This window comes from Palaemon carinicauda, chromosome 1, assembly GCF_036898095.1.
Source record: "Palaemon carinicauda isolate YSFRI2023 chromosome 1, ASM3689809v2, whole genome shotgun sequence".
NCBI classification, from domain to species: domain Eukaryota; kingdom Metazoa; phylum Arthropoda; class Malacostraca; order Decapoda; family Palaemonidae; genus Palaemon; species Palaemon carinicauda.
Window position 1 is genome coordinate 17819920 of NC_090725.1, and position 23457 is coordinate 17843376.

Sequence of the window (23457 nt, forward strand, 5' to 3'; positions counted from 1 at the left end):
ATGTAGGTGTGTCCGGGAATGAGAAGGCAGATTCACTGGCTAAGGAGGCTGCATCAGAGTTGCTGCTAAGAAGGTATCCCATTCCCTGTAATGATTTCTTACCTGACATCAAGAAATTGGTTTGCAATAAATGGCAACAGCAATGGGATAGTCAAGATGGCAATAAAATGAGGGAAGTAACAAATGACATATCTCCTTGGAGGTATAATATGATGCCCCGAAAATGGGAGACGTCTCTTTGTCGTCTCCGTATTGGTCACACTCGGTTGACACATGAGTTTCTGCTGAAGGGCCAACACCAACCGTATTGTGACAACTGTTTAGTACCTCTAACAGTAAGGCATTTGTTGACCGAATGCCCCAATTTTAACAACTTGCGGAATAGATATTTGTTTGAGGCTCGAGGTGAGGGTGGCAGGTTCATCCTTGCCAAGATTCTTGGAAATGATGTGTCCTACCATGCAAGTGGCATTTTTAGATTTCTTTCAGAAGCAGGTCTTCTGAAAAATATTTAACTTTTATGACATTATTTAATTGAATACTCTTTAATTTTTTATTTTATTTCATTTTCTATTTTTGTATACATAAATTAAATGTTACCGGCGTCAATGACCTTAGATGTCAGGATGCCTGAAAACTTTAAATCATTCATTCATTCATTCATTCATTCCTTCTTTTCTAATATAAATCTTCCAAATATACTAGAGAAAGATAAAAGCATGGAATGCAGAGGTTACAACCCTCGCGCGAGCACCTTGTTGGTGTCGTATATCTAACAAGGGCGTGTGTAAACCACTATTCACAGGCTGTCTTCCATTTAGATAATCCCTTCATCAAAGGGGAGGGCCTTGACAGGCCCTAGAGAATACAGTTGGGCTACCCTACCGACACCTACTACTCGCGCTCTCCAGGTCATCCTTCTGCAAGAACATATGGCTTGGCAAGGAAAGGGTGGGTCCGTACAAAAATAACCGGGAAGGGTTTCACCGGCTGTCACAGGTCTCTCCCCAGAAATAGATTTTTCCTTTGTCAAAATCCCTTTTCTGGGTTGATCTGTGACGGCCGGTGAAAATGTACCAGAGAATGCCTTCCAAGCCCAACAAAGTAATAACATAATGCGGAGAATACAATCACCATGTTCGACAATAATATAATATAATAATGTAAGAAACGTCCAATCACCAACTAGCCAAATGACATAGGGAGCGTAAGGCTAAATAACTAAGACGACAAGGAATCAACTGAGTGTCAAATCGCAAAAGGCATCAAACCTTACATGTCTAAGCATATCTAAACCTTAAAGGAACGGTAACTACAATAACAGTTAAACCATAGGAATTAAACATGGCAAATATCATAGGGCTAACGAACTACCCAGGAGAGCGACGACGTGGTGTGAGTGGCGGGTAGGAGGGAGAAGAGAAGAGATGGAAGAAAGGAAGAAGCAGAGATTAATGGAGAGGGAATAGGCTCCCCGCTGCCATCGTCGGGAATTAAGGGCCTGTAAAATCTTTAGATAGTGGCGTAAGTCGACCATAGGGGATTTCCAACTTGTATATTTTTGTTTAAAAATCATCAAAGTCCCTGTTCTGGAAGTACATAATTGATGTAGGTATCTACTGTCCGTATATCATGAGCCTGGGGAAATGATTCCGGATTAGTATGTTTAAAGAAGTAGAGGATTTGTTGCCTGATGCCGTGAATGAAAATAGTAACTCCTTGTTCCCCGATAACCAAGGGGCCAGACGAGCGGGTGGCAGTTCTAGCTAAAAAGGGCCTTGAGAGTAGTGACTGAACACAGAGAAAAGATCCTGGGGAAGAAGAATAATCTTCCGAGGGGAGCACCTATTTTGCGGATCCTCATTTCTTAGCTAGGAAATCATTGTCTGGAGAAAGGAGTTCTTCGGCTGTAGGGAGGAAATCTATGTTTTCCGGGTTCGTGAGAGAGCTGCTTGTTCTGATATTCCATCACCTGAGGCCAAAGCCGTTAGAAATAAAGTCTTCCTAAGAAGAGTGATCAAAGCAGGGTTCATTGTCCGTGTCCGGCGCAAGTTTTGAGGACACCGTTCATAGATCAGAGACCTTTTGTGGCCAAACCGAAGGTCAAAGCCTAGCACATGTTTTTGGAATAGATGAGAAATAGGAATCAGCAAAGTTAATGTTAAACCCAACAAGGAAGATCTTCTTCAAAGCTTTCTTGATGGTGGTTAAAGTGCTAACTGTTAGGCCTTTGCCAAATAAGAACCTCAAGAAAGAGATGTCTATATTCAGAGACATACGAGTATGGTCTGAACTCTTAGGGAATCTGCTAGTTGTTAACGGCCGAATCATATTGGCGAATTGTCGAGTCCCTTTTGTCTGATTCGATGAAGAGATTGATTTCCGGTTCAATGTTCGCGTCTCTACGAGCTGCAACCTTCCTGTAGTCCACAAAGTCAGAGTTTTGGCTACCCTTGAGCAATCTGACACAGTGAGTTGGATTACTTGAGTCAGTTTGGGGAACGGAATCCGGAAGGGACGGAGTTTCAACTCGAGGATGAGAGGAAACCAACTGATCTTGGCAAGTGAGGTGGTACTAAAACCACTGCCCCCCGGAAGGAGCGTAGTTTGTGTAAAAGTCTCATTAGAAGATTCACTGGGGGAAATAGGTAAACCTTCTTCTAATGGTTCCTGAGTATCCACCGGAATGAAATTATGTCTAGAGACCATTCTGACTCCAGTGGTTTGGTCCTGGCTAGTGAGTCTGCTCTCGCATTCTGGACTCCCGCAAGGTGAGTTACTGACAGGATCCAGTTCTTTTCTGTTGGCCAGGCGAAGATAGTGACCCGGATCCGATTCTGGTTGGGTGACTTGGATCCTCCCCTGTTGACGCAGTGTACTGTACCACGTCTGTGCTGTCTGACACTACTCTGATGTGGCTCGACCTTGGAGGAGAGAGTCTCTTCAGGGTCAAGAACACTGCCATGACTTCGAGAACATTGATATGGGTCTGTATCATGGCGGGTGACCAAGACCCCTGAAACATCTGATGTTCGGAGTAATCCCCCCATCCACTTAGAGGCGCGGCTGTATGGAATGTCTCTTGTGGAGGTGGGAATTGTAGAGGAACCGATTTGGAGAGGTTCTTCGGTTCGGACCATGGGCGAAGTCTCATTTTCAGGACAGAGGGGATCTTTGAGACCTTGTCTCTTAACGGTACTGTAGCTCTCTTTCTCCAAACTCGATTGATGTCTAGAGACCATTCTGACTCCAGTGGTTTCGTCCTGGCTAGTGAGTCTGCTCTCGCATTCTGGACTCCCGCAAGGTGAGTTACTGACAGGATCCAGTTCTTTTCTGTTGGCCAGGCGAAGATAGTGACCAGGATCCGATTCAGGTTGGGTGACTTGGATCCTCCCCTGTTGACGCAATGTACTGTACCACGTCTGTGCTGTCTGACACTACTCTGATGTGGCTCGACCTTGGAGGAGAGAGTCCCTTCAGGGTCAAGAACACTGCCATGACTTCGAGAACATTGATATGGGTTTGTATCATGGCGGGTGACCAAGACCCCTGAAACATCTGATGTTCGGAGTAATCCCCCCATCTACTTAGAGGCGCGGCTGTATGGAATGTCTCTTGTGGAGGTGGGAATTGTAGAGGAACCGATTTGGAGAGGTTCTTTGGTTCGGACCATGGGCGTAGTCTCATTTTCAGGACAGAGGGGATCTTCGAGACCTTGTCTCTTAACGGTACTGTACTGTAGCTCTTTTTCTCCAAACTCGATTGATGTCTTTGAATTTTTGTTATTGAAGTGAATTGGAGAAGGCCGATGATACTTTCTTAGGTTCTTCTGGACATCCGTTTGTGTTTGAGAAAATTCTTGATCTTGGAAGCTATTCCTCTTACCTTTTTGGAAGGGAGAGACAACGTGTGCTTCGAAAGGTGCCACTGAATGTCTAACCTTTCTAAGTGGCCTTATGGTTGCAGGCGAGACTTTTGGAGATTGACCGGAAATCACAGGTTGTCGAGAAATCGAAGTACTTCCTTCGTAGCTCTGTTGCCTTCTATGGCCGACCGGGCCCAAATGAGCTAACCGTCCAGATAAGCCATGAACTGTATCTCTTGGTTCCTGAGTTGTTCTAACACTGTCTCTCCCAGTTTCGTGAATATCCTGGGATCAATGTTGAGGCTGAAGAGCCTGTCTTGAACGCAAAGGCTTTCCTGCCTAGGCGGAAACCCAGATAAGAAGAGAAGTTTCGAGCTATAGGCACATGATAACTGTCGTCGGTAAGATCGACAGAGGTGGTGACGGCCCCACGAGGAAGTAAGGTCCGTACCTGAGAGATAGTCATCATCCGGAACTTGCCGCAGAGAATGTAAGAGTTTAGCTTTGACAAGTCCAGGTCCACTCTCAATGCCGACAAGCCTTTCTGAACAGGCGGCCTTGGAACTTCGGTGATCGGTCCCGTTTGATTGCTTCCTTCTTGAGTAACTCTGTGGTGTACTCTTTCAGGATGGGAGTGGATTTCTGGGAGAGGGTCACTGGTGGAGGAGGAGGACCTTGTGGCCATTTCCACCTCAAACCTTTAGAGATTATGCTATGAGCCCATGGACTGAAGGTCCAATGGTCTTGAAAGTGGTAAAGTCTCTCCCCCTACCGGGACTACCTCGTTGTGAGGGAGTGAACCTAGGTCCTTTCCTTCCCCGAGCCCCCTTTTTCCTAGGTCCGCCTTGATGGCGTAACTGTCTTCTACTCCTGTACCTTACTCTCTGATGTCCACGAAAGGAACCTGAGGGTTCAGAGCTAGGGCTGAATGCAGGCGAGGGCATCCAAACGGGGTTGGGCTGTGTACCTGGGGAACCAGTGAGGTATCCCACCTGATGAGGGGGGATCCAGATGCATAGTCGTCGAATCAGAGGAAGACTGTGATGTCGAGTGGGTAACTGACTACTGATGGCAGGGACCCCGGTTCGATTTGTAGAGGGCAACTCTCTGCTTCTTCTTGAAGAAAGCTTGCTTTTGGTCTTCGACCTTCTTTCTGGCAGTGAGGCCCCGCCTTTCCTGCAATTTTGTGTTTCTCTCGTATCATCTTGCAGAACCTTGTTCACCTCCTCCTGAGGGAAGAGGGTTTTACCCCATTAGGGGGAAACTATCAGCCTGCTCGATTCCTGTCTGATAGAGGCCACAGACAGAACGTATTTCCTACAACTAACCCGATCAGACCACCAAACGTTTAGGTCGAATTGGAAGGGCAGAGATTGGTTCTTCATGAATATCCGAAACAAAGTCTCAGTGGGATAAACCGAGGCTAGGGTCTCCCCGAGGTGGGATCCGGCTCTTTAAGAGCCGGCATGGTTGAACCATCTTGTCAGCTTGAATAGTAAGACCTGTCCAATTATCCGTAATAGGCAAGGCATTAATGATAGCCGTTGTAGATAGGGCGTATTCCCCATTGTGTGGGGTGATCTTGGAATTATCGTACCCCCCAGACCGACAACATCCTGGTCCAGACAGATCGGGCCTGCCCTTTAGGAAATAATAACGTTACCTTCGGTACCTTGCCTAACCTAACCAAGTCATGCTCTTTCAATCGAACGAATCCGTGGAATGGGTATTCTAGTCCCTGAGAGTAAATTCTAGGTCCTCCAGAGGGCGGACGTTTATGCCATCCAGAGTTATGGTACCATCCATATATGGGACATGTAAGGCAAATTTCTATGTGTTGTTTTTATCGAAGGAGGTTACTTCGATACTCCTGGGGCTGTAGGGGGAGACATCCGAGTTCCTGAACGGATCCGACTCACCACCATATCTTTGAGCTCCGTCATAGCCCCCTAGAATGTGTTGTATCTGCTCTTTAACCCTACCCTTGGCTTTTAGCAGTCACGGTTTTATGCAAGGAATATGAACATCAGGATCCTTTGAGGGTCCTAGGTTGGTGCCGCAGGTAATTGCAAAGCTGAAGGCTCCAAATTCATCACCACCTACCTGCCCATCCATGGGGTCAATGTCCAACCCTAGAGAGGACACTCCGAGGAGATAGGGTCCTCTAGATGGAGCATTCCTTCCAAACCTTGATACCCAAGGGCGGGGAGCCGCTCTCGCAGGCCGGAGAGATTCACCATCGTCCTGAAAGAAGTGAGGGGATTAGTGATGAAGGAGAAGACCGTTCTCAATAAGTAATGCATACATAAATCCGGATGAAATTCAATCATCGCCCAAGTATACCAAATAGAAACATTAGAACCAACTTACCTCATGGGTCAGGAGTAGGGAGGACAGCTCGTAGCAGATCGTGCATGACTCCGGGAGCCATACCATGTAGGCGGACCTTCTGTAATAGAAAGGAGACATAAGTCTGGATGTTCCTTGAAACTCTGGTAAGTGATCCCATTCACAGGCTGGGATCAACCAAATCAGTATAACTAAAAATAATGGCTATTTTTATGCATATATTTAATTATAAATATGAAGTATAAACTAAAAATAACGGTTATATTTATGCATATATTTAATTATAAATATGTATAAATATGTACAAATATGGATAAATATCCATACAACATCGTGTTCAAAATAGAAATAAATTTCTACTCAGTACTTGGGATCGAACGCCAGCCCCTTCTAATGAAAAGCCAGGTCGAAACCAACCGTGCCATGAGAGGCTATCTACTGTTCCTTGAGACTCAGGTCAGTGAACAGATGAATCAATAGTATACTAATATCCAGTAACCACGTAACATGTAATTATAAACCTCATCGGTAAAATAATGTTAACCCCGGTTCTGAACGTCTGAGTCAGGGGTGGCCAACCTATGACTCATGTGCCAACAGTGTCGCATTGTACGATTACAAGCGGAGCACTATACCCCATAGATAGTAAATTGAATGACTTTTCTTTAAAATTGCTAAATATGTTCATATATTTTCATTAGGACTTTCAAGAATAACTAATGAATATTATCAACGCAAATTCAAAGTGTCATTAAAGTAAGTACAGTTTACTTTGTATTCATGTTAAATCCTTTCCTTTACATCTAAAACAAAAGATTGGCCACCCGTGGTCTGAGTGGTCTCTGTTGCCACCAGAGACCCTGTGACAAAGGTCCGTTATAGTGAAAACGTGAACATCAGAGGTAAGATGATGATAACCTCAATGCTGACATCTGTGTGATATCCGGTTAAGCCGGAGATTCGATAAAAAGGACCGTAATAATGAAAGGTGATTATTCATGAAAAGGGGTTCGTACCCTGGTTCTGATCGTCTGATTGATCTCTGCTTGTACCGGAGATCTGGTAACAAAGGTCCGTCACCGTGAAATCGTGACCCTCATCGGTACGATAACATTCCTCCATACTGAATGCCTGTGTTATCTCCAGTGAAGCCGGAGATTCGATGAAAAAAGGGCCGTTATAATGTAATTGTGATCAATCATGACAAAGGTTCGTGTGCAAAAGGCCTCAGCCGGAGTCTGAGTGGCGGATTTCACTGTTGCACTCTAAATATCTGACTAGTTCTCACCCAATGAGTATCCATTATAGCGGAGTATTGATAATCACGGGCCATCCGGGTAACTGAGCAGTCACGTGACTTATCGCACGTGGCGCAGTGAAAACAAACCACACTTTAACGTGGTGCTGCATGAAGGGTCGTCTGTTAAAGCTAAATTATTCGCCATTATGCCTTCATCATGTGTTATTTTCAACTGCAAGAATCACAATATGATACAAGGAAAGATGTTGCATTTTTACAAGTTCCCCAGTCGTAGCAGAAGCCCGGATAGGAGGGATAAGTGGCTTACAGCATGCCAGCAAATGAATCCAAATGGACACAAATGGTCCCCACTAAAGAGTCGGGTTATTTGTAGTGAACACTTTATCTCAGGTATTTATGAAATTTAACATATTTTAATATAATTTAACATTCTGGTGGTTGGTGTTCCAACAGTATGTCTATTGGTGTTCATTATGAATTTATATTAAATTGCCAAAATACAGGTAAACGCAACATGACTGAGAAAGAACACCCAGACTACATTCCACGCATACTGCCTTTCAAGAAAGACAGCTTTGCCAAAGCCAAACTACAACTTGAGAGGTATGAGCGAAATGACAAGAGAAGGCGATTGGTTTATGAGGCCAGCAGTAATACACCTCACACTTGTGTGCTGTAAACAGTTCAAAATAATTATTGATTATCATCATTTTTAACTTGCAAGTGTCGCTAGAAGTTAGAACAGTTGTATTTTATATCTTATTACTCACCTGAAGCATATAACTTTATATTGTAACGTGTTTTAGCAGCTCCATCCAAAGAATTCACGTAATCATAAGCCATTACTCTGGTTTGTTTTCACTTCGCTTGATTCCCGCGCTAGCGGTCACGTGATCGATGACGTCAGCCCGCGGTTATGAATAACTCAAGGCGGAGCTAAGGGTGTCGTCATAAAGCGACCCCAAATAATGACTCATACACTAACGTAACCTATTAATAGTGCTAGCTCTATTAACAGTAACCACATCAATAAATCGTGAATATCATTAAACGTAATATCATCCACTCGGAGAATAAGAGAAGGCAGGAATAACTCGTGATCGTATAAAACGGAAAACGGGAAATCCACCTCCTCTACTCGAGCTTAATAAAGAAAACGAGAGAAGGGGTAACTCGTTTCTGTAGAAACAGAATACGAGCACTCTATGCTCACGCTCTCAAGGTTATATAATAAAAACCAAAATCACACAATAATATGATAAGAATTATGATAAAATTGTAATAACCAAGAACGAAGAATAACGACAACGTAACAATTAAACATAAAGATAGTCTAAATCAAGCACCTTCCTGAGGCGTGAACATAACTATAACAAAGACTACATTGATATTCTTTGTCCAAATTGGACTTTCTAGCAAATAAATACCATAGTAAAAAACAATGATAAATAATGATGATAATATTGGTCATAAAACGTAAGTGATATACGTAACCTAGATGACAGAGTACCAGAAGGGCAATATTAACTTGAAAAACTACCGAATCGAACAAAACCAAAATGGCTGCTGATACCGAGGACGGCCAAGCCTCTTCCAAAATTAAAATCCACATTACTGGAACGAGAACAAATTCCCGGTACTGAAAAAACTGTCAAAACAAACTATGGTACTTAACATTGGTAAAGGTGAAGTAGCAATGTCAGTCATGTTGAATTAACGACAATCACTTTCGAAACACACCTAACAAAATAAAAACGACTTAGCGGGCAAGTCCAAAACAGAAGATTTATATTAGAAAAGAAGGACTTTCACCGGGCGTCACAGGTCTCTCCCCAGAAATAGATTTTTCCTTCGTCAAAATCCCTTTATTAGACAGAATTTGGGACACTGAACTAATTATTTAGGTGCACTAGATAATTATTCAGTTGGTACTGAGTCCCATGCTAAGCTTCGCAGCAGCGAGGCCATCCAGCTGCTGATATAAGCTCTGTTGGTCCATGATCCCAAATTCTGATTCCACATGATGAAAAATTTATGATTTTAACACCGAGATCATGCAATTAGGAAAAGTTTTTGCGATTTTATTTTGAAATGCCAAATTTTTGTATATTCAATGGTGTCCATCTTGAAAAATGGCTACCATGTAGGATTTTTAGGAGGCTAAGAGATTTTATCATGAAAGCAATCATCAAGGCGTATGCATGGCAGTTTTAGCGCTTATTTCCAGAAAAAAAAAGTATCCTGGAAATTTACTGTTATATGTTCCAATAGCAAGGAAAGTTGAGGCATGGTGGATGCCCAAGGGAAACATCATGAACAGGGTAATTTTTAACATTGGTGAAGGGAGTCAGTCTTAAAAATGTTAGTGTTGCAGGATATCAGAAAGTTAATTCCTCTCTGTCAAGGTTATATTCACAATAAGAATGTTATAACTTTTTTCCAAATAAGTTCTGATTGTTTGGGAACTTTTATTTCCCAAGGTATTGTTATATGTAATTTTTTTTATTGTTTTTTTTAAAGATTTCACTGAATCAAGTCATGCATAATATTCTAAATACTTGTTTGCAGTAGCATATTTTTTTTTATCTTTTTTTCAGTCTTGTGAAAGGGCCTCAGTGTTTCAAAATATTAAAGTTACAGAATTGATATAAAAGGATGAATTCTCCTATCTGCTGGTTTTAAACTTTTCATATTCTGTATACAAAAGATACAATTAACAACCTCATATTCTATAATATAGCCTATATGATTAATACTAGTTGTAGCAAGATGAATTTTATATTCATTCTTGTGAAATAATAACAATTAATTGATTCTAGGAACAACTAGTTTTACAATAATAGTTTTAAGAGAATGTACCTGTTTCTTGATTAGGTATAAATTAAATATTCAAGGAATATTTCTTGGGGTGGATGTTCTAAGAGTGGTTTTATTGTAAAACTTCAATATTACTCTTGAAAGGCTTAAGATTAATATATTGTAAAGAGGATGCCCCATGCACATCTGCTTCTTGATAGGTAAACTTGAAGGGAAATATGGAGGGAGTTCTTTATAGGTAAATGTAGAGAGAACTAGTAAGGAAGTTCTTGATAGTTAAACTAAAAAGGAACTAGTAAGGGAGTTCTTGATAGCTAAACTTAAAGACAACTAGTAAGGGAGTTCTTGATAGCTAAACTTAAAGGCAACTAGGAAGGGAGTTCTTGATAGCTAAACTTAAAGGCAACTAGGAAGGGAGTTCTTGATAGCTAAACTTAAAGGCAACTAGTAAGGGGGTTCTTGATAGCTAAACTTAAAGGCAACTAGGAAGGGAGTTCTTGATAGCTAAACTTATAGACAACTAGTAAGGGAGTTCTTGATAGCTAAACTTGAAGGGAACTAGGAAGGGAGTTCTTGATAAGTAAACATAACGAGAACTAGGAAGAGAGTTCTTAATAGGTAAACACAGGGAACTATGAAGGAAGTTCTTGATAGGCAACTCATAAGGACTTAGGAAGGGAGATCTTGATAGGTAAACTTAAAAGGAATTAGAAAGGCAGTTCTTGATAGGTAAACTTGAAGGGAACTAGGAAAGGAGTTCTTGATAAGTAAAAATAATGGGAACTAGGATGGGAGTTCTTGATAGGTAAAAATAACGGGAACTAGGAAGGGAGTTCTTAATAGGTAAACATACAGGGAACTATGAGGGAAGTTCTTGATAGGCACCATATAGGGAATAATGGAGTTCTTGATAGGTAAACTTCAAAGGAATTAGAAAGGGAGACCTTGATAGGTAAACTTAAGGCAACTAGGAAGGGAGTTCTTGATAAGTAAACTAAAGGCAACTAGGAAGGGAGTTCTTGATAAGTAAACTAAAGGCAACTAGGAAGGGAGTTCTTGATAAGTAAACTAAAGGCAACTAGGAAGGGAGTTCTTGATATATAAACTTAAGGGGACTAGGAATGAAGTTCTTGATAGGTAAACTTGAAGGGAACTAGGAATGTAGTTCTTGATAGGTTAACTTAAAGTGAACTAGGAAGGGAGTTCTTGATAGGTAAACTTAGTGAACTTGAAAATGAGTTCTTGATAGGTAAAATCAAAGGGAGTTCTTGATAAGTGAACTTGAAAAGAACTAGGGAGTTCTTGACAGGTATACTTGAAGGGAACTAGTAAGGGAGTTTTTGATAGGTAGCCTATACTTGAAGAAACTAGGAAGGGCGTTCTTGATAGGTAAAATGTAAGGTAACTCGGAAGGGAGTTCTTGATAGGTAAAATTAAAGGGAACTAGTTAGTTCTTGATATATAAACTTAAAGGAAACCAAGAAGGGAGTTCTTGATAGGTAAACTTGAAGGGAACTTGTGAGTTCTTGATAGGTAAACTTTGAAGGGAACTAGGGAGTGAGTTCTTGATAGGTAAACCTAAAGGGAACTAGGGAGTGCTTGATAGGTAAACCTAAAAGCAACTAGGGAGTGAGTTCTTGATAGGTAAACTTGAGGGCAACTAGGGAGTGAGTTCTTGATAGGTAAACTTGAGGGCAACTAGGGAGTGAGTTCATGATAGGTAAACTTTAGGGCAACTAGGGAGTGAGTTCATGATAGGTAAACTTAAAACGAAGGGAGTTCAATATAGGTAAACTTAGTGAATTACGAAGGGAGTTCTTGATGGGTAAACTCAAAGTGAACTACGAAGTGAGTTCTTTATAGGTAAACTTGAAGGGAACTTAGAAGGGAGGAATTGTACCAAAGGCATTGCTTCCGGGATATTAATTAATATATCAAGCCGTGGTCAATTATTTGGGAGGAATAATTAATCGTAGGGAAGGTCAAAGTAAAAAAAAATGGATTTCTTAAAATAATTTGGTTAATGACAGTAAGAATTCTTTCAATCTAGCAGTTTGATGGAGTATTCTACAGGATAACACTTGTAAAATGACAACCTTTAAAAATATCTTATTGTGTTTTGGTTGAAATTTTTAAGATTGTATCATTCAAGCTTATGAATTAAAGATAATGATGAATTTTTTACATTTAGGTAGCAAAGCAGATATCAAATGCTTAAAACCAGCAGCTTTTTATAAATGTTAAAATAAATTGATCATTTACTATTTTATTAGACAAATATTAATAGGACTTACTTAACACAAAGATGCTTGTATTAGTTGTAACTGTCCACTACTTAGAATGAGGATTTCAAATATTTTGCTATAAATAGAACAATACTTGATAAAGTCTATTGCTTAAGACAAATTGGTATAGACAAAAACACTTAAGATACAAAAGGAACGGTCCTGGATGATAATTTATAACAAAAATGTGACGTATCGTTGCTGATTGGATAACTACATGGATTGAGTATGTAAAGGTAGATGGCCCAGCATTTTTACGTCATTGGTTAGTAATACGAGCATTACTGCGTACTTTCAAGTCATAAACTAGAGTTGTTATAGCCAGGATAAAACCATACTAGTCAGTAACGCTTATTACTAACCACTCATGTCCAAATGCCATGCCATCTACCTTTACCTGCTTGATATATGTAATTATACCTTTAGCACTGGTATGTCACTCTTTTGTCATAAACTATCTTTCAGGAACCTTGTTCTTATATCTTAAAATATTTTTGTATATACCATTTTATCTTGTGCAGTAGAACTTATCAAGCAGTGTCTATTATTTACAGCAAAATATTTGAAATCGTCATTCTAACTATATTACCTTGAAATGTTTTGTAAGCATTTATACTGTTTGATATAGCTCATTACTATTTATAATTTCTTTCTTATAGCTTCGTATTCTATATCAATTTTATATATGTAACAAAGTAATTATTATATTATACCATGAAAAGATTGAGCTTCATAGAATTGTCAGATCTTTATACCTTATTCAACCATTGTAACATCAAAGGAATTTAGAAATAAAATGAAAGTTAAATGTATTACACTTTATTTTAGTATCCCCTTAATATAATAAAAGAAAACAAAATTAAAATGGAAGTATTTAAAGAAAACCGGGAGTGAAAATGGAAACAAGGAAAATGGAACGAATCTGGATATCTAAATTAAACCCTCGGGTGACGAGAGTGTTCTCCCTAAACGGCCCCCTTCCCCTTCTAGCATCAGCAAATGCTGTATTTCCCACAAAAAATGGGTCAAAAGGCTCATGAAATAGTCCTCTCTCTTAGCTAGCCACTAGTCCGTCTGGACTGTTATAGATTCCCCAATATACAGAGTTCGTTCACCTCCACTGGGTTAATAAGAGCAGTCAGTCAGTACCAGTGTGTTATGAATATACAGTACAAAGTCAAAATGGCCGAACTGTATCTCTGTAATTCATTTTGGACTAAAGTCCACATCTTAATCCAGCTGTCTGTTAAGTAGATTTTTCCTGACCACTAAAGTCATGATAATAATGGTTTTGTTATTTCCATTAGTTAATATTCCTCAAAAGCCTCTTATTCAATTTTGAAGGTATTGTAAGTCTTAGGTACAAAAATATACCTGAATATATGATGTACTTTAAAACTTCCCATTTACATAAAATGGTTGAAGAAAAACTTAGAATATCATTAAAAAGACTTTTATTGTAGAAGATTGAATGTCGAACATGATACAGGTTTCAGTGTAGGCCTAATCAGTTTAGTTATATGATTGAAATACAAACACTAAAATCAATGACACATCATATTCATGAAACCCAATTTTCTGAAATCTTTAAACCCCTAGATTCAAAGAAAACATAACGTTTGCCATGTATCAAGCTCACGATTCGACCAAGAAAGATTCTAGACGAGTCCTCCTTCATCTAATAGCACAAGGAATGACAATGTTCCGTTTTCTTTGTTTCTCTGGACAGTCTCCGTTTTCTTCTTGAAGAACTTTAGGTGTGTTTAAAGATCAGTATTTGAGGTTACATATTTAATGAGTGTGTGAGTAAGTAGTGCTTTCTCTAATAGAAAGATGAAATTATTAATAAAAAAAAGGAGGAAAAGGAAAGCCCACCAAGGCCATCCCCTTTCCCACCTAGTAACCAGAAACTTAATGCAAAGATTTCTTCTAATGAATCAATGTTACTAGGCCCTTGAATGCTTTCCTTTTCCTTCTTTTTTCGATTTTATTGATAATTTTACATCATTGATATCAGGATTGTGATTTAAAAACTTCAGGGATAATTTGGAGCCCCCTGAAGTTAAATGGTAAAAAATTTGCATCAATATTTACTTTAGGCAGTTTCTAAAAATTATAGTGGCGTTAATTCTCTAATACATTAAAACAAGACAAAATCATTAATGTTTTTAAACTAAAAAAATCTAGATGTAGTAAGAGTGTTATTATCAAGCCTTATGTGCAATTTCAGAACAATCCATTACTACAGACACCTGAAAAGGCTCACTCAAAAGCAGACAAGATTCACAAATACCAAGGTGCCTCCCTGTCTCGCCCCATTTAATGTACATGATTGAGTCAGGTAAAAGAGAAGAGCCGTGCAAGACTACTGCCCTGACCATCCTTGCTACTTCCCCCAGCAGACAGTCAGATCGGACCGAAGTACGCATTCATCTTACACGTGGACACCTAAATCACTTTAGTTGTGTAATAAAGTTTTCAAGTTCAAACCCTAGGAAACGTGACGCTGGAAAGATATTTTAACTTTAAACGTTTTATGAAACTTAAACCCTTTCGAAACAAAATATATATTTTACAAAACCATCTCTAAAGAATAACCTTTTGAAGATGGATCTATTTTTTATAGTTTTATAAAACATATGAACCTAATTATAAATGTACTTACTGTTTGCAGTAGATTAAGTTTTAATTAAAAGTTGATACAATACCTAATAAAAAGAAAACTTCAATACCCCAAAATATAAAATACGCCTGTACACATGCTTTTCTCTTATACACCTATAGAATTACACAAAGTCAACCCCGTTTTTTCTAATATTCTAGGCTTTATCCCTTAGTAAGCTATCCTGTTGTCATAATCCCTTGCTATTCTATCCTGATTTTACATTCCCTTACTAAGTTACCTTCAGTCTTTAATCAAAGGAGATGATTCTTTATTTCCTATTTTATGCAGGTCCTGTGTAACTTATTATATAACTACAAGAAATTACGTTCAAAATAGTTATGAAGCTATTTTAGTCATCAAAATTATTTGATACTTTCTGGATTTTTTATCTTGGCTGACTTTAGATTAAGCAAAGTTCTAATGGATTTTAAAAGTCCTTTTACAGACAGATTGAGATCATGTTCACGAAGTAGGCCTACGTTATTTTCTAATGAAAACCCATACAAGATGAACAGATATTAATTAGCGATAAGATTTAAGTATTGTTCGGAACACGATCGTCTATGTGTTCTTAGATACCTTTCGGTTTAAAGCAGTTAAAAATTACCAGTGAAGGCAACTGTGTCTTTTGATCATTAAAGACTTATTTTTAACTATCTGACTTTCATCAGTATGATATTTATATCGTATTTTAATTCAGAATGAATAAAAAAAGGACAAGTTTTCGTAATAGTGAAACACAGGACCAGCAACTATAAATTCTATAAAAGTTTATTTTTTTTTTTTATATAGAAAATATGTATAAGTCTACTGTAGCCTAAAAATACAGATATCAGAGCAAATCATAACATTTAAATGTCTATGAACTAAAAGAATTAAAAGCTAAAAAAAACAAGAAAAAAAAAGAGAAAAGAATTTGCTTATTGATGATTTTTTACGTAGATATTGGAATATATATATTATCTATGGTTATACTGAAAACTTAGAGTGATTTTTTACTCAATACATAATAAAGATTCTAACACTTGACCTATTTTTAAAAAATAAATAAATACCCAATATTTAAAATACTCTGCTTACTGAAACTGAAGATGATTTTTTACGTAGATATTGGAATATATATATTATCTATGCTTATACTGAAAACTTCGAGTGATTTTTTACTTAATACATTATAAAGATTCTAACACGACCTATTTTTAAAAAAATAAATAAATACCCAATATTTCAAATACGCTGCTTACTGAAACTGAAGAAGTTTACAATCGTGGGGAAAATACTTTTTTGAAGAAACTTCGAGTTTGAATCTTGCCAATGGGCTGGCTGACTGGCTGTTATACTTCCCAAATGGGTAGGAGAAATTTATCCCCTTTTCAAAGTTGAATAAAATTTCTTCTGTAGCTATGCTATATAAATTACAACACAAGAGGCCGCCCTAATTCTACATTGAAACCTGTAATCCTAATTTGTCCCCATCTACAAAAAAAAAAAAAAAAAAAAAAAAAAAAAAAAAAAAAAAAAGGCTGCATCTAACATCTATCCAGTCTGACTTATTTAATAAAACACTGAAACAAAAACTTACTTCTGTTGTCCACCTTGGGACATGAGATCTTGAAAGGAAGACAACAAAATAATAATCTAATTTCTCCTGAAGAATCTCACACCAATCACTCAGTACTATCACCACAATCCCTCATTCCCTACAGTAGAATTTTTTACACTTTCATAGCACAAAAGTTATAACATTCAACATTTGCAAACTCTCATCAAAAACCAAACACTGATACCAAGGATTGAAATTTAGTGGGTATTAATCCTCTTACTATACTGGTGTGCAAGGAATATCCATTTTAAAGAGTAGAAAAGCGGCTTAAAAACAATTGACCTCGTACCAATATGTGGGGAAAAAAAAACTTTAACAGGGGATTTCTAAGATTTTAACTTTTTTAAAGATTAAGTTGTATTTATAAACATAGCTAATTACAAGAGCCTGTGAAGCTATTCAGCAACTAAGTGTAACCAGGAGAAAACCTTGCCGGTGTACCTTGAAAGTCAAGCTGGAAACGATTGAACGGTAAGGTAGAAGAATGAAGGAAGGAAAGTAGTAGGTGAAGTTGAAGGATATAAATCTAATCGAGTTAGAAGCACACACTCACAGAGAGAGAGAGAGAGAGAGAGAGAGAGAGAGAGAGAGAGAGAGAGAGAGAGAGAGAGAGAGAGAGAGAGAGAGAGAGAGCATAAGCAACACCAAGGTAGCTCGGTTACTCAATATCTAATAGGCAATTTCTATGTTTATTCTTCTTTCAGTTTCATCAATATAGTTTGAATGAGTTCTGACAATAACTCAAAGGCAAACAACAAAAGGTTTTGGGTTTGATTTAATAACTGTCAGTATATTATCATAACCTTTACTATTCTAGTGTAACATTTTAAAAGTTATACAATCTTTCAATCTGATTATTTGTAAATTTTTCATTCTAATAGTTTTGTTAGAGACATAAGTATTTTGCTATTTTCTCACTAGATATTCATTATAGATGCGTAAGATTTGTTATTACTTTGATTACTAACCATGTTTTACGTGAGGGGTATTTTAAACATCACAATTCTAGTCATCCTTACGTCAGTTTCAAATAGGATAAATTGATACTAGTTACCCAAATAATTAAAAGAAAAAGTGATCAACACAAAACGCCAGTTAATTAAACAAACAAAATCTAAAATTACTATCACAAAAATGTCTTGTGAATCTGTCTACGATCATATTGTGACGGTGCCGCGTGAGGGTTGTGAACTCAAAAGGCAGGATGCAATCAACCGAGTTCACAACCCTCACGCGGCACCGTCACATTGGTGACCCCGGAGTGACACGAATGTGACTGTGCCGCGTGAGGGTTGTGAACTCAGTTGATTGCATCCTGCCTTTTGAGTTCACAACCCTCACGCAGCACCGTCACAATATGTATAATCTAAAAAACTTAATTTCTATATTTTGTCTAAATACTTAACCATAAAGATAGTTAAGGGATCGAAATAAAAGGAGTATAGCAGATTACGAATGATCTATATTTAGGCCATCAGTGAACTTTTTAACACAATATTTCAATTATTGAGAACTTTGCAGGTGTAAAATATCTAATACGTCTCTTGTAACGTTACGAATTTTCATCCAGGAGGGATATTGTTTAAAAACAGGAATATTTCTGCACGTCAGTATTGCATTAACCATTAAAAGCTACCCACATAACAAAGCATCTTTAAAACAGGTTAGGAGGATGTGTAAACAACAATTTTATGGAAATGGAACTTTCATACCTTAACCAATGTAAGGAAAAAAGAAAAATTATACCATGTATCAGTGAAACTTCACACACTTTAAAGTACATAAACCTGAAAGTACATAAACCTGAAGAGGTTATTTGCTAACGACAAACGATTTATAAACCGATTCTTCATAAAACAAGTTTCGCACAGATACACAAACACACACATACACACACCTAGACGGCTTTCAAGACTCAAAAACTTATTACACAATTCGTTTAAAAGTGATTCTAGTGTAGTTTATCCCTCCTTTATGTCATGGGCACAAATGACACTTGACAAGAGGCAAAATGGTGTTTATGAGCCGAGCTGTGCACCTTTTCAGAGAGCCCAGGTATCTCGCCATAATAGAAAGCTCTGAAATGCAAGACTTGACAACGCCCCTATTACCAAATACCTTGAAACACTTAAGTACAATCATTACATCTAACATTTAATTATTCTTGAACTAAAAGTTTTATGAAAGCTTTTGAAATAATATTTACCACTGATTACACATTAACTTCAGAAAGAATATAAACATGTCTGGAGTATATTGAATCACAATCCTTTTACATTAGAGTTCCACTACTTACATTACACAGTTCATAATAAATTTGATCTTTTGTCATTGATACAAGTGTATACAACTTTACTAGAATTGGAAATGATAGAACCAAAACCTGTACATTTGACATAATAAAATTCTACAAAGCAAGCGTTTTAAACATTCTGAAATACTCTATTTTAATATAATTTTTACCAAATTCAGAAATCTGATAAACTATTGCAGCATTAAAGAATTTTAGGCTTTTGAGCAAATCAATAATAGCATAACAGCAAATATTTTTCATGACTTTAGCTGTCAGAAAAAACCTGCAAGACAGCTGGATAAATAGGCAGATTAAAATCCAACACTTTTACCAGTACAGATTATCGGCCTTTGACAAGTACAATATATTCAAGTAAACACACTGAGCTACGGCTCTCAAGACACCAGTAGAAGAATGAACAAATTCTGTACATGGGGAACAAAATAACAATCTAAACGAACAAGTGGTTACTCTAGCTAAGATCAGGATCTACCTCTTGGACCTTTTGACCCCTTTTATAGTGAGGAATAAAATTGCAAAAGCCGATGCTTAAAGAGAGAGGGGGCAGAGGGAGACTCATCAGCCATATGCGGCGAGAGTATTTTTTTTTACAACATTTCCAATTTTTGGGAAAGGAAGTATCAAGGATGGGGAGTGGGAAATCTGAAATTGGAGGTGAAAATTAAGTTGAAATAAAAGAGAACTTCATAATTCAACCTTATTGATTAATGTTTGAAAAACTAACTTCCTTACATTTTAACAATTAGCCTGTTATTCTTCAAGGTATGTTCATGTAGCCCACAGAGAGAGAGAGAGAGAGAGAGAGAGAGAGAGAGAGAGAGAGAGAGAGAGAGAGAGAGAGAGAGAGAGAGAGAGAGAGAGAGAGAGAGAGTTACTAGATTATTTATAGTACTTGGAAATTAAAGAAGCTTTCTTAGATAATAGCAGCAATTAAAATACATTTAGTTTACATCCCATCCATCTTATACCTAATAACAAATCCACTTTTATCTACACAACCATATTATTCCAAACTCTTTCCCCTCCCCTTAGCTAAAAAGAAACACTTTACACCATGGTTTAATGGGCATAAGAAATTACCGTTTGTATCTAACTTCAGTGATTGGCTTCTTTCTTAGGTTACCTTCTAAAACTCATAATTAATAAACGATTCTTTCTAATAATACTCAACAGTCATACCACTTATATTCTGTTATCTCGTGCAATAAATAAACCCTCAGTTTTAGGAGTTAACTTTAATAACTGACAGTGTATTTTTGTTTACTAAAACAACATGAACACTATCAGAAATGCTAATCTCCTTTCATTCCATTAAATAAATCTGTACTAAATAACCTTGAATATCACTACTCTTCACTCCGAGTGCATTAACCTTCACATATATCTATACTTCATTATTTTAACATTTAATCTATTTTTTCATTAGCTAGCCTCACCATTACTTATCCCTCACTCTCTTGTAAAGGGAACATAGCAAGAGAGAGAGAGAGAGAGAGAGAGAGAGAGAGAGAGAGAGAGAGAGAGAGAGAGAGAGAGAGAGAGAGAGAGAGAGAGAGTCTCTATTGCAAATCAATACTAAATGCCAAAAAGAGGATGGGTATTGGGACAAAATTTGACTAATATAATTATAAGAATTATTCAAACATTAAAGATTAAGGAAAACAAGTGCCAAACTATTCTTTACCCTTAACATATAAATCAAAAGGAGGATTCTGATTTGTTTTCATCCTTGGAAAACAGAATTGTAAAATTAAAAGGCAATATTTTTAGTAAAAGGAAAGCAGAATTTAATTATTGTATGTAGTTATCCCTTGGCAATACAGTAGAATTTTACAGAATATGTTATTATTCTTATATTATTTGAGAAGAAAAAAAGGGAGGATGTAAATCTTTTGCAAGTTTGGCAGATAGTATAAGAAGAAAAACTTAAAGTGCTACATGTGAGCAACATACCTTGAATTCCATTGTTACAGGAGTTCTCTTTTGAATATCCCCAAAAACATTAAAGCAAAATTATTAGAAATGTGTATAAAACTTAAACCCAACAATTACAAAAAGATTTTGCCCAATTAGATCTTAATACACCGATAAGTGCCATATAACTCTGGGGCCTAGAGATTAACAAGAAAACCTTTCCTAGAAACTGACAAAACTGTAGAAGAAATGAAAGCCAAAACACTCTTGAAAACAAGAGCGATTAAAATATGAAATAAGGAATCACTTGGATAGATACACATAAAACATTGAGTGGCATAAAATAATAAATCCAATGAATGCACAGAATAATTCCATGTGGAATGTTGTGCCCCAAATAACTTTATAGGTCAAGGAATATCCCAGACTATTTCGTTATCCAAGACAACCCCAAGAAGTGTTTGAAATAACACTAAAGACGAAAGTTTCCAGAATAACTTCCAAGACCAAGAATGGTCAGGAATAACTGAATGGGCCAAAGAATAAGGACCAAATAAACCTGTAAATTTTGAAAAAAAAATCCTCAAATGAAAGAATACTAAACCCCGGTAAATAAGTGTGTCACAAATAGCTTTGAATCAAGAAACACTTTAAATAACTCCATAGGTAAAGGATTCCTAGATTACTGCATACTAATGAATATCCAAAAATAATCATGTAGGGCCTGAATTTCTCCACATTCTATGGCTGAGGGGTTTCTCAAGTAACTTCAGAGACCATGGAGTGCTATGGAAGAAGGATTATGCAAATTGAAACTAAGGAATATAAAATCCTGAAAGATTGGTAAATCAAGATATTACTCAATAACCAACTCATAAAACAGGACTTTCTATAACAAAGTGCCCCCCAAATCTGAATTCTAGAGAAAACCCTTAGATTTATATAGTGACCAAAGTTGTTGAAGAAATGATTCAGTAATATTTTAAGTTTTGAATAAAGTATGGAATAAATTTAAGTCTTGGTCTGTGCTGAAATTTTCAGATAAAAACTGACAATTATTATTATAACTAGCCAAGGTACAACCCTAGTTGGTAAAGCAAGATGCTATAAGCTCAAGGGCTCCAATAGGGAAAAATAGCCCAGTGAGGAAAGGAAATAAGGAAACAAATAAATGATGAGAATAAATCAACAATAAATCATTTTAAAAACAGTAACAACGTCAAAACAGATATGTCCTCTATAAACTATAAACAACGTCATAAAACAGATATGTCATAATATATAAACTATAAAAAGACTCATGTCAGCCTGATCAACATAAAAGCATTTGCTCCAACTTTGAACATTTGAAGTTCTACTGATTCAACTACCCGATTAGGAAGATCATTCCACAATTTGGTAACAGCTGGAATAAAACTTCTAGAATACTGCGTAGTATTAAGCCTCATGATGGAGAATGCCTGGCTATTAGAATTAACTGCCTGCCTAGTATTACGAACAGCATAGAATTGTCCGGGGGAGATCTGAATGTAAAGGATGGTCAGAATTATGAAAAATCTTATGCAACATGCATAATGAACTAATTGAACGATGGTGCCAAAGATTAATACCTAGATCAGGAATAAGAAATTTAATAGACCGTAAGTTTCTGTCCAACAAATTAAGATGAAAGCACCAGGCAGGAGAACAATACTCAAAACAAGGTAGAATGAAAGAATTAAAACACTTCTTCAGAATAGATTGATCACCAAAAATCTTGTAAGACTTTCTCAATAAGCCAATTTTTTTTTTTGTGCAATTGAAGAAGCACGACCTAATGTGTTTCTCAAAAGTAAATTTGCTGTCGAGAATCACACCTAAAATTTTGAGTCATACAAATTTAAAGAAACATTATCAATACTGAGATCCGGATGTTGAGGAGCCACCGTCCTTGACCTACTTACAATCATACTTTGACTTTTTGTTAGGATTCAACTTCATACCCCATAATTTGCACCATGCACTAATTTTAGCTAAATCTCTATTAAGGGATTCACCAACCACAAATCTACATTCAGGGGATGGAATTGATGCAAAGAGTAGCATCATCTGGACATGCAACAAGCTTGTTTTCTAGGCCAAACCACATGTCATGTGTATATAGCATGAAAAGTAATGGGCCAAGAACACTACCCTGTGGAACACAGGATATCACATTCCTATACTCACTATGGTGCCCATCAACAACTCCTCTTTGAGATCTATTACTTAAAAAATCAATAATAATGCTAAGAAACGACCCACCCACTCCCAACTGTTTCAGTTTGAAAACAAGGGCCTCATGATTAACACGGTCAAAGGCAGCACTAAAATCAAAGCCAATCATAGGAACTTCCTGACCACAA